Source organism: Thermobia domestica, chromosome 8, assembly GCF_964235325.1.
Source record: "Thermobia domestica chromosome 8, izTheDome1.hap1.1, whole genome shotgun sequence".
Classification (NCBI taxonomy): domain Eukaryota; kingdom Metazoa; phylum Arthropoda; class Insecta; order Zygentoma; family Lepismatidae; genus Thermobia; species Thermobia domestica.
The window spans coordinates 175710993-175723127 of record NC_137461.1 but is presented as its reverse complement, the minus strand read 5'-3'; the positions used below and the strand labels follow the sequence as shown (position 1 = coordinate 175723127).

Here is a 12135-nt window from a genome sequence, read left to right as displayed (position 1 = left end):
AACGGCAGCGTGTTTTATCGAAAATTTGCTTGTGGTATTGCATCCAGACAACGCATGGACAGCTGGCAAAATGTTGATAAAAGGTTCTGGAATGTAGTTAATAAGTGTGTGAACTGGTAAATATCTGGTTGTTGACCCTGCGCCACACAGAACCCATATTTCAAGAAGTCCTCTCTTCTTAAATTCCAAGGCAAAAAAGTACGTTGCACATACAAATGAATCAGCATCGGATGAAGCAAGTACAACACGTGTCATTTCTGATGTCCTGATGGCGTGATTCACATGTAAAACAAGTCTTTCATCTGCTTCTTCAAGATGTGATGTTAAATCCTCTATTTCAGTAGACTCGCCATTCAAAATACGTACACTCTTTTCCTCGTTGATTCCAAGACCGCCTATGTAGATGGAAATATTGTGCCGGGAACCATGTTCCATAATGTATTGAGCAAAGAACTGTTGAAAATTGTACTTGTGTGTAGACGCCCAAAACGAATTCATGTCCTTTGGTAGAGGTGTTTCCATGTTAGATATAGTAATTTCAATAGGATCAAAAGCCATTCTTCTTCTCTCTGACGACTTAATGCTTCCTTCCAAGTAAACATCCATAACAATATCTACCCTCACAGATCCTTTTGATAAATGAAGTATTCTTTGAAACACGCTCTTTACTAGATCTCCAAAGGTCTGCAATGACTTTCCACCGGCGGCTGCTTTGGAAGGGTGGACTCGGGAAGTTGCTTCAGTACCGTTCCATCAGGTAAATCTTTCTCAAGCTCACAAACCATTTCTGACTTTTGAGATTTACGGAGGAATCCATTTCTCATCAAGTAAAAAGATCTAGATGTGAGTTCCCAACATAGCAGACGATCGATTGAATAGCCTCTTTCACGTAGTATATCTACAAGCTGCAAGGCGTCAATGGTTTCCTTCTGAACATCAACTGACTTCTTTGGATCTGAATGAAACACATTGTTCTTCATCCGGTGTAAGGGTGAAAGCAGTATCTTTGTTTTCTCAACAAAAACATATTTCCTAAATTCCTGGTATTGCTTCTTTCCTATATCAACACATTCTAGCTTAAATTTCTTTTCTTCTTCAGTGAAACGACGACCTGTGATGATGTTCTGAATTCCATCATCGGATAAGGCAAATGGGTTGCCCCTCTTAGCGATGAAATTCACAGGTCTTGTCACTAGTTATTCATCATGAGCTGTTTGTGTTTTTGAAAACTCATGGTGCGTCACGCATTCATCATAGAATTGCATCCGACATAAAGTACGAAAAAGATGTTTCATTGCAGTCTTTTCATGTAGAACGAGATTTCTTAGCGCTACAAATTCTTTTCTCCGGGTTATTGCACTGACTCCACTGGGGCCTTTTGCATGCTTGTTGTACACCTGCTTTAATGCCTGATCCATAGCAACACTACTGAAATGTCTTAGTTTGCTGCACAACGAAATGCCCTCCTAAAAAGTCTTCATACAAATTTGGATGCTCTTCAGCTAGTTTAAGACAGTCTTCAAAGTGACTACATCCCCACCTAATGTAATTTATCTTTCCAAAGCAAAAGTAAATAAATAAATAAAGGCAGCGCTCTGCGGAAAGCGGACACATGTAGTTCCCAATTACCTTCCCTGTCGCTAGTCGGAATTTTCAAGTTGAAAATCATAATCTTTGAACACTCTTTTCAACTTTCATACTGTAAAACTATGTAAAGAAGTTTGTACATTCCTCGCTTTATCAACAACATCTGGAATACGTACTTGTGATGAGTAAACTAACTGCGATTTGTTTTTTTCTTTAGGATAGACAAACATTATTTCTTCACCAAAATGATTTATCAATAGCTTTTTAAGCATCTTGTTTGTCACATATTCGGTAGATTTGCATTCTTCATTCATGAAGGGACACAGCTGAGAAAGTTCATATCCTTTGGCGGGAAAAGAAATCGTCTCAAGAAGTTTCTTAAACTCTCAACAGAACCACATCTTTTTCCTGGTTGTTGGTATCCCTAGTGTATTTTAACAAATACGTGCTCATGCATTGGCGATGGTACACGATATCACTGGCAAAGACATTTATCATGCGAAAGTGTAAGGTGCAATTAACCACAGCACAGTAACTCGTTGGTTCCTTAAATTTCATGCAGGTTGTAGAAAATTAAGTAAGATCTGGACCTGCACAGATTTAATATGGTTAGAAAAAGAGACGGTTTTATTTGCTAGTCTAATTGTTTACCGAAGTAAAATGTAGGAGAACTTCATCAGTTCAGTCCATAAAATGAAACTGAAAGTCATCGCGAGTCAGAAAAGTCCTTCCCATCAATACAATCAGAGGAGTAGTATTATCTTTTATATAGACCTTATTTCACATTAAATGCTTCGTTTAATCACCTGGATAAAAGGATTCAGTAGCATCATACATATCCCACCATTAATAAGTAATTTCGTTATTTTTTAAATGATTTTTACCAATTCTATGTATTTATACGTACTCATCTTATTTCAGTTACTATATTTTCGTTGTTTACTTAGTATTATAAAAATTGGAGAGTTGTTCAATTAAGATTTCGAACCTCAATCACACAGACGCATTGTGTGGATTTCATGTAGATTTCTTAAATTCATCCCCACAGAAACGGAAGACGTGTGTTTCAGTTTTTGTTAAGGTATATATTTTTAATCTTCAGTGTGCCAGATTTCTTGCTAATAAAACATGTAATCAAAAACTTAGTTGCTCATGTCAGAATTCCAATTCCATTCTCAAATTCTTACTTCTAATATATCACTTCGGTTTTCCTCTGTACGATATTATGAAGACAGCAATATAACGCTACTTCATTGGTTGGATATCGGTATTTTTGCTTTTACGTGGTAAGATGGAGGCGCCTGATGTAAGTGGAGCACGAGGACGTCCTCAATACTGTAAAAGTTCGGCTGAAGTCTGTAAATTTAGTAATGGTACGTATCTAGTTGCGAGTTGAAGTACAGTGCTTTAAATAGAAATATTAAACTTTCTGATATATGCAACAAAGATAACGATATTGAACAGTCAAAATGTAGCTACTGTATAGCAGCAATTTTTAACCAGAAAACAAATGACTATCAATTGTGTTTGGGTGAACCATCTGAAAATAAACTAATAAGTGAGCTGATTAAAGAAATTCATTCTCTACGTAAAATTATTTCATTGCTAATAAACAAAAAAAGTGAAGGTGAACCAAAGCAATATTATGGAGAAAAATGTGAAGATGTACTCCTTAGTACAAGAGAATGCAGTTCGCTATGAAGTGAGGTGGTAGCAGACTCAAGAAAAAGTCGCTACAAAACAAATGCCCATCACCTACAAGTGCAAGTGTCGGGGAATTGCAATATAAGTGACACCAAACAAAAATGTATGAAGCACCAAGAAGTATCAAAGAATCTTCCCAGGTCTAAACAGAAAGAAATTAACTTTCACAAAAAGTGCATCAAGAATTCCAAACTGCATACTGTTGTACAGCGGAGGACACTTCTAAATGGTACACCTTAGCCGTAAATCTCCATATGGCTGTACCATTTAGAAGTGTCCCCCGCTGTGCGAGAAATACCAACGCAAAATAGATTCGCAGTTCTAGAAGATATATCAGAAGGAAATAGTTATACAATCACACCATCTCGGAGTGCTTTCCAAGTGGGTAGCAAATATCAAACTCTTCTTCACTAACGAGAAAAGCAGTGGAAGTGTAAATTCAAGCATTAGACTTACTGGTTTAAGATCAAAAAATGGATGTGACATGCCAGTAAGTAGTGCAACGGAAAAAAAGAAACAAAACAAATGAAGTGCTTATTGCTAACAGTGTGAGAAACAGTGCATGGAAGAAGACAAAAATGCTACAGATGAAATAACAAATGAGATTAAACAGAACAGCAGTTCAGTTGTGAAAAGAGTACGTGATGGTAATAGTAATAGTAGTGAGTATAGTATAATGCGAAAGTCAAGTGAAAATATTATGTGAAATGAATATGGACTCCGATAATAATAATTCAAATGTAAAATTGAAATGTAGTAGTATCAGACCAAACTTTTCTTCCAAGTTACTTGATCCTGCTGTTGAATCCGTAGAAGGATCTGATTTAAGGTACGGTAAAATTCCTGTTACAATTTTAGCGGATAGTCATGGTAGAAACATTGCACAAATGTTAATCAATACGCTGGATGATAGTTACACAATTTTCAGTTTAGTAAAACCTGGAGCTCCAATGAAGGAGGTACTAAAGGATCCTCCTATTAATAGTTTTTACTCAAAAACGAATGGAACATTATTAGTGATTGGGGGAGATAACGATGTTTATTCAAATAGAAGTGAAAATTCTGTCTCAGTCTTGATCACTGCTCTGTCATTACTGAAAGATAATGGTTATAATATATTGTAATTGGCATTCCACTTAGATATGACCTTATCGAAAGCTTGTTGGTAAATGATTTAATTAAATAACTGCCAGAAAATTCGGAAAAAATATGTAACGTTCACCCTAATGTAACTTAATAAATCTCATAAATTAGAAAGAAATTGTTTTGCTAAGCATTAGACTAAGCACTAAGTATTTAAATAAAGCAGGCAAGAAACAGGTAATCCAGTTATTGGCGAAGTATATCCAGAACAAGGAAAAGGTAAGCAATGCTATTTCAGCACCATGGAGAATTTCAACAAAAAATGATAGTCTTAGTGATAGGGTAGATGAATCATAAAATTAAAATATTGTGAATACAGGGAGAGAAAGAAGCGTTACCGCTCTGGCTAAGTCATTTAGCAGTAAATTTTCGCAAGAGACAATCGACAAAATGATCTATTCTGAAGTAGTAAATAGAAGGAAAAAAATGTCATACTATCCAATAAAGAAGATATCAGTGTAGACTCGAATATTGCAAATAAGAAAGCTTCAAATGACATTGTTTCCCTTTAACAAATTACATAATACAAGGATTATTTTTTATGGTAGCATCATCAACCCAAAATAAAGATGTCCGTAAAGATAATTGCAGTTTTTATAGACGACTAATTGACAATAAATTAAAACTGAGGTCTAGTAACAGTAATGCCATTGAAGTGCAGCCATTTTACCAAAGTATACAGTCTGACAACTTAAGTTTCAAATGTAACAGCAATAATATAGTTATCTTCCATCAAAATGTACAACGATTTACGTTTTATATATATATATATATATATATATATATATATATATATATATATATATATATATATAACTATTGTAAAAGATCTAGTTTTGGACAAATCGTTGGGAGTACATTTCATTTGTATAACAGCATACTGGTTAAAATCACGTTGCTTAGAATATCTAATCATTCCTCGATTTCAGCTAAGAGCTGGATACTGCAGAAGTAATAGAGATAGACAGGGACCTTGAATATATGCACGAAGAGACTTAAGCCGAAAGAATGCAGTAGGTTTAAATATTTATATGTAGAAAAAAGTTTTGAAAGTTGTGCACTAGAAATTTTACATTATAATCCTTTAATTGTATGTGTATATAAAGCTCCTGACAGTAATATAGAAATCTTTATAAATAAGATGGATACCATAATAAATGATTTTCTAAAAATCAAGAAGACTGTCGTAATTGTTGGTATATCAATATAGTGTTTTTTACAGACGATAAAACATGAGGTAAAGCATTTTCTAGATTAATTTAATATGAACGCAATTGTTAAAGTTCCCATGTGTATTACAAAATACTCCGAAAGTGCAATTGACCAGTTCATAGTTAGCAAAATTCTTAACCACAATACAGTAGAAGTCTTCAACAGTGGTTTTTCAGACTACCTTGCCCAAGTACTCGATATGCATGTAACCCCCAATAAAAGTTTTTGTAATACAAAAGCAAGTAATGTAAGTTACAAAAGAGAATTTAAGGATGAAAATATACAATATTTTAATCACTTCTCAGGGGAGAAAACTGGAACGGGATTTATATGTGTAACCAGGTTAATGAAGCTTTCAGTGCTTCATTGATACCATAAAATTGTATTTCAATCTAGCATTCCCTGTTGTATAATGTGTAATATCACCAAAACAATCAAAACCTTGGGTAACACAGGGGATCAGAATAGCAAGTAAAAACATAATACTTCTTAACAAGGTTAAAACGTAAGGAAAACTATCATCATCTACAGAGACATATTACAAAAGATTCAAGAAAATATATATAAAGGAATTCTGAAAGAAGCAAAGAAGTTACACAATACCACAATCATTAAAATATCAGATAATAAGTCGTTATAGAAAGTAGTGCAAAGCGACTTAAATGTAAAGTCTCGTAATGTTGACGGTAATTTAGAGTTAATTAAAAATGGCAACATAATAAAAGATCCTCCTATAATGGGTTATCTATTAAATAATTATTACAACAACTTATCACAAATGCACAATAATGGGTCAAATTGCCCACTTCGAAAATATTCTCAAAAATTTTGCAACAACACAATATATCTACATCCAGTTACAAATACAGAAATATTAAAAGTGGTAAAGAGAATGAAAAATAAATGGTCAGCTAGCGTAGATGGCATATCGCCAACTATTGTCAAGAAAATTGTCAAATATATTGCTGACCCTCTGTGGTTTTTTTATAAATTTGTCATTCTTAAATGAGAATTCCCTAAAACCAATACAAAAAAAAAGGCGACAAATCAGCGCTTGAAAATTATATACCTATTTCACTTCTCTCAATTTTCTCAAAAATTCTTAAAACCACAATGAGTGTCCGGGTAACATCCTTTTTACTCAAACATGATCAAATAAAGACGAGCAACATGAATTCTTAAAAAGGAAATCAACGGAAACTTCAATGTATAATTTTCTAGAAAGTGTATATAGAAGTTTAGATAGTAACGAGAAATATATAAGTATTTTCCTTGATCTTTCCGAAGCATTTGACTTAGTATAAAATAGAAATCTTTTTTCAAAGGTACAAGATTATGTAATAAGAGCCATTGCGTCCAATTGGTTTAAATCATATTTGGAAAATCGGCAGCAAATACTATACATACACACAGTAACAAAGAAACAAGCGAAACTACTAGATTTAAAAAGAAAATAACTTCAGAGAACTGCTAACTGCATAAAAGTGTTATATGATCTAAGAAAATCAGTATCATTACTTGTTTCTGAAGTTATGTATTTGTGCAGGGATTTCTACATACATTGCAAGAATACTTACTATAATTTTGTTGTTAATAATGATAACATGCAAAATGTAAGGCATGATTATTAACCGTAATTTACATTATTATTATTGTTTGTCTTTTTCCTTTTTACATTTGTTTGTTTTACTTTTATATTTGTATATAAATGACGAGTCTGTCGCTTACCTCCGGCCTGCATACAATAGTAGCTGAATTTGCAAGTCATCGCTAATGGAAGTGTCACCGTTGTTCTCAGTGTAATGAAACCATGAACTGAGAATTTAAAAACTAATGACATACGCTAAAGGTACTATTCAGGAATTTTTCTTCCAGTTGGTGGGGTAATGTAATGAAACCATGAACTGAGAATTTAAAAAAATCATTTTTTCATAAAAATTATAATGGCAATTTGGTAGGTGAAGATGGAACTATGTTTTCTGTAATATTTTAACTTTTGGATACGTACATAACATTATTTTCAAAAATCACAAGGACAGTACTTGTAATCAAGAAATCGTTGGAAGCAGAAGCAAAATAGTCAAAAATCACCTGTAGTCAAATAACATTGCTTGTCAGTAGTAATTAACAATTCGGATAAAATCATGAAAAAGATTAAATCAAACCTCAGGGTAAATTAAAATTCAAAAATACTTATTTTTACATCATTAGATAACAACAATATTTTGTCAGGAAATGTAATTAGGACTTTCCTAAGATTTTGTAAATTTTTATATTGGCTTTTGGCAAAGTTAAAAGGAAAAATAATTAAGGCAAACAAGGACAATAGTCCATATAAAATGACCAAGTTTGCAACTGAAGATTCATTCATTCGTCATTCTGCATTCTGCATTCTGGGTCCTGTATCCAGAATCGCAATGGAATGGTCTATACGAAATTACAAATGCCGCAAGAAAGACCATTGTCCGGTCAAGACCAAGCGAAATATGCAATGAGGTAAAGTATGACTACAGAGAACTTTAACTGTCTATTTTCCATGTGACATGAAATTAGGAGGTCTCTGAAAGTGAAAGGCAGATTTGAATGTTTAAATATTTAGCTTATTTCCGTTTGGTTAAGCATTGAGTAGAATTATAATGATCTGTTATACAATTAATCTGACATATTAATCTGATAATCTGTATTCAGTACTCTTGGGTGTTCACTGTTAAATAATTTATATTGTTACAAAAATTTCCACTATACTACCATTGTAAGTCAGTTATTTCATCAATAAAATATTGTCATTTCATGACAATAAGAGATTGCAACCATTCGTTTAATTGAACTCTTTGAATTGATTTAAGAATTCACTATTTCTTTTGTACGGTACATAGCTCCTTAGGCAAACATATGCTATCATGTGACATGCCAAATAGATTTGTTGTTTTTCTCCGTGTCATAGAAACAATATCGAATTATTTTCAATTTTTTGTAATAATTTTGTTATCAGTTTAGCATAGTGTCTGTTTGCTAGTATACATGTTTTCTTATACACAATCGCTCACAGTAGACTTAATAATTTATCTCAAACTACCGCCTGCGTCTCTCGTTTTCGATCGTATAATACTAACATAATTATAGACTTGCTTATTTATCTCAAACTATCACCTGTGTTTTTCGTTTTTGTTCATATTGTACTAACATAATTAACCTTGGTACTCTCAACATTTGTTTTTCGTACTAAAAAAATCACTAATCATTCTCAGGTGAATCCTATTCATTTTTCATAACAAGTATATCTTGCTTAAGTAATTTGTTCAGTTTCAAACCATAAACAGTACTGACAAAATTGAGTTGAAACATACTCACTAAACGTGGCGTTTTGGGGAGTCGCGTCACGAGGGTTTGTATTTGAATTTCCTCTTTTGTCAGTAAATCATGCTTTTACAATAGACCGAGGTAAAAATATTCCTGGAATTGGGGTGTGCAGGAATATTTTACCGCTCTATATTAGTCTTCTTTGTGGGGGGAAGGCTAATATTCAATTCCTATGCTCCAACACGAGAAATCACTACATCAGCACAAGTTAAATCACTAACAATAACATTTACGCACAGGCAATCGCACTCTCACGACGACATAACATCACAGGACACTTTTCACTTTTCAGAAAAAAAAAAACTGTCTTCCGCTACAATTCTAATCATAACATTCTATCTAATAACGGTTGGAGTGTCATTCTTTCGTTTCTGGGTTATTAACCACAAGTAAATAAACACAGTTGCTATGAAAATTTCCTTTTTCCTATTATATAATATTTACAGAAAGAATATATTTTTAATAATAATACTAATATAAATGTTATACACATATTTCCACCAAAATTTTCGATATTGTTCGACTTTACCTTATATTGCAATACGACAAAAACACGAAAAGTTTAAAAAAAATAAAAAATAAAAAAAACTAATGCAATTTCTTTTGTCTTTATGCAACTGCAAAGAGATGTCACTGCAGGAGGCCAGTTCCTTCTCCAGCAAAATGTAGTCCACCCGCATGGGCACATCCTTCTTCGAGATGGTCCAGTTCCAGATGCTACGTCCAGCCTCTAAAAGGGTCATCTTCCAGACGTTCCTGTACCAGCATTGGCCTGCCCGCTTCTGTTTCTCCAGCGCCTCTCACATGCAGATCCAGCCATCTTTCTCCAGAGCCAGAACACCTAATGGTCAACTAGTCCTAGCAGTTATGCCGAGCTTCTACGTCAGCTGTTCCAGAATCACCACCACAACAGCCAGCATCTCCTCCCGTTCCTGTTTCACCACGGATACATCGTCACTTTCATCACTCAGCAGCACAGGTTGCTCCAAAGTCTGACAACCCTTGGCTCCAGTTGTTGTTGAAATGGTCCAGTGCCACAGCTGTCCCATCATCATAAAGGTCCAGGGTTCGATTCCAGAACTCGGAAAACCAATCACCGCAGCTTTAGCTCGCCTCCAGTCCACACGACGGACACCGAGACGCCAAGCTGTTTTCATCCGTCATCAAGGGTCCTTGGTTTGGCCAGGACATCGTTAATTCGCAGCTCCCAGCAAAAGGTGACGCCCAAATGCCACACCAAATGCGTAGCTGTTCATCATCCTTCACTACGGTCCCGAGTACATATCAAGAAGAGGACCATCTATAGGAACCAGTATCGGTTGCCTACTGTCAGTCGCAGCTCTCAGCGTCTGCATTTACAGAGGCCCAGTTGAGGTTCACATCATCTACCATTTCATTCAGTCTTCACTTCGATTTCTGTGGAATGACTAGGGACATTCTTCGTTTATCGATGGTCACGATGAGGACAATTAGAAGACCCTGTTTTACACCTCCCAGTGTTCTGAAGTGAGACCACAATCATTCAAGTGGACATTATGTTCACCCCCCAGTGTTTTTTCACAGTGTTTAGTGTTTGTCAATTTATTCAATGTTTATTCGAACTAAGAATTTAAAAACTAATGACATACGCTAAAGGTACTATTCAGGAATTTTTCTTCCAGTTGGTGGGGTAATGTAATGAAACCATGAACTGAGAATTTAAAAAAATCATTTTTTCATAAAAATTATAATGGCAATTTGGTAGGTGAAGATGAAACTATGTTTTCTGTAATATTTTAAATTTTGGATACGTGCATAACATTATTTTCAAAAATCACAAGGACAGTACTTGTAATCAAGAAATCGTTGGAAGCAGAAGCAAAATAGTCAAAAATCACCTGTAGTCAAATAACATTGCTTGTCAGTAGTAATTAACAATTCGGATAAAATCATGAAAAAGGTTAAATCAAACCTCAGGGTAAATTAAAATTCAAAAATACTTATTTTTACATCATTAGATAACAACAATATTTTGTCAGGAAATGTAATTAGGACTTTCCTAAGATTTTGTAAATTTTTATATTGGCTTTTGGCAAAGTTAAAAGGAAAAATAATTAAGGCAAACAAGGACAATAGTCCATATAAAATGACCAAGTTTGCAACTGAAGATTCATTCATTCGTCATTCTGCATTCTGCATTCTGGGTCCTGTATCCAGAATCGCAATGGAATGGTCTATACGAAATTACAAATGCCGCAAGAAAGACCAATGTCCGGTCAAGACCAAGCGAAATATGCAATGAGGTAAAGTATGACTACAGAGAACTTTAACTGTCTATTTTGCATGTGACATGAAATTAGGAGGTCTCTGAAAGTGACAGGCAGATTTGAATGTTTAAATATTTAGCTTATTTCCGTTTGGTTAAGCATTGAGTAGAATTATAATGATCTGTTATACAATTAATCTGACATATTAATCTGATAATCTGTATTCAGTACTCTTGGGTGTTCACTGTTAAATAATTTATATTGTTACAAAAATTTCCACTATACTACCATTGTAAGTCAGTCGTTTCATCAATAAAATATTGTCATTTCATGACAATAAGAGATTGCAACCATTCGTTTAATTGAACTCTTTTAATTGATTTAAGAATTCACTATTTCTTTTGTAATTTATATAACACAATTTACGACTTGATAACAATTTATTTTGATTTTTATTTCTTTAACATTTTAATTTTTTGACTTACGTTACATCAGGGACCGCGAAAACTATGGATGTGACACAAATATCGGACATTTTGAATTACTTTACATGTCTGGGTTTTCTCCTCCCCACCGTGACCCCCGAACGCAGCCAAATAGGGTGAATTTGGAAGTTAATGCATAGTTTTCGCGGTCGCTAAAATGAATGGTGATAGTCTAAGAGGCCTTCACTTCCAAATACAGACGCCATCGGCTGTTTTTTTTTTTTTTTTTTTTTGTGACCCATGCGAAGAATGGGTATTTCAGCTAGTTATTAATATTTATTTATTTAATCAGATACTAGAACAGAGATCTAGTAATAGTAGTAGTAATGGGTTAAGAGCAATTTCAATGATAAAACAAATACAATGATACAATGAAGCAAATAATTGAGAAAAAACTG

At 34.1% G+C, this 12135-nt stretch overlaps 1 protein-coding gene across 1 annotated transcript in view; it reads right to left on the bottom strand.

Moving 5' to 3' along the window:
* Window positions 1–12135, bottom strand: part of LOC145693356 (uncharacterized) — a 1437468-nt gene that overhangs the window by 382135 nt on the left and 1043198 nt on the right. The gene's annotated exons all lie outside the window — the stretch shown is intronic.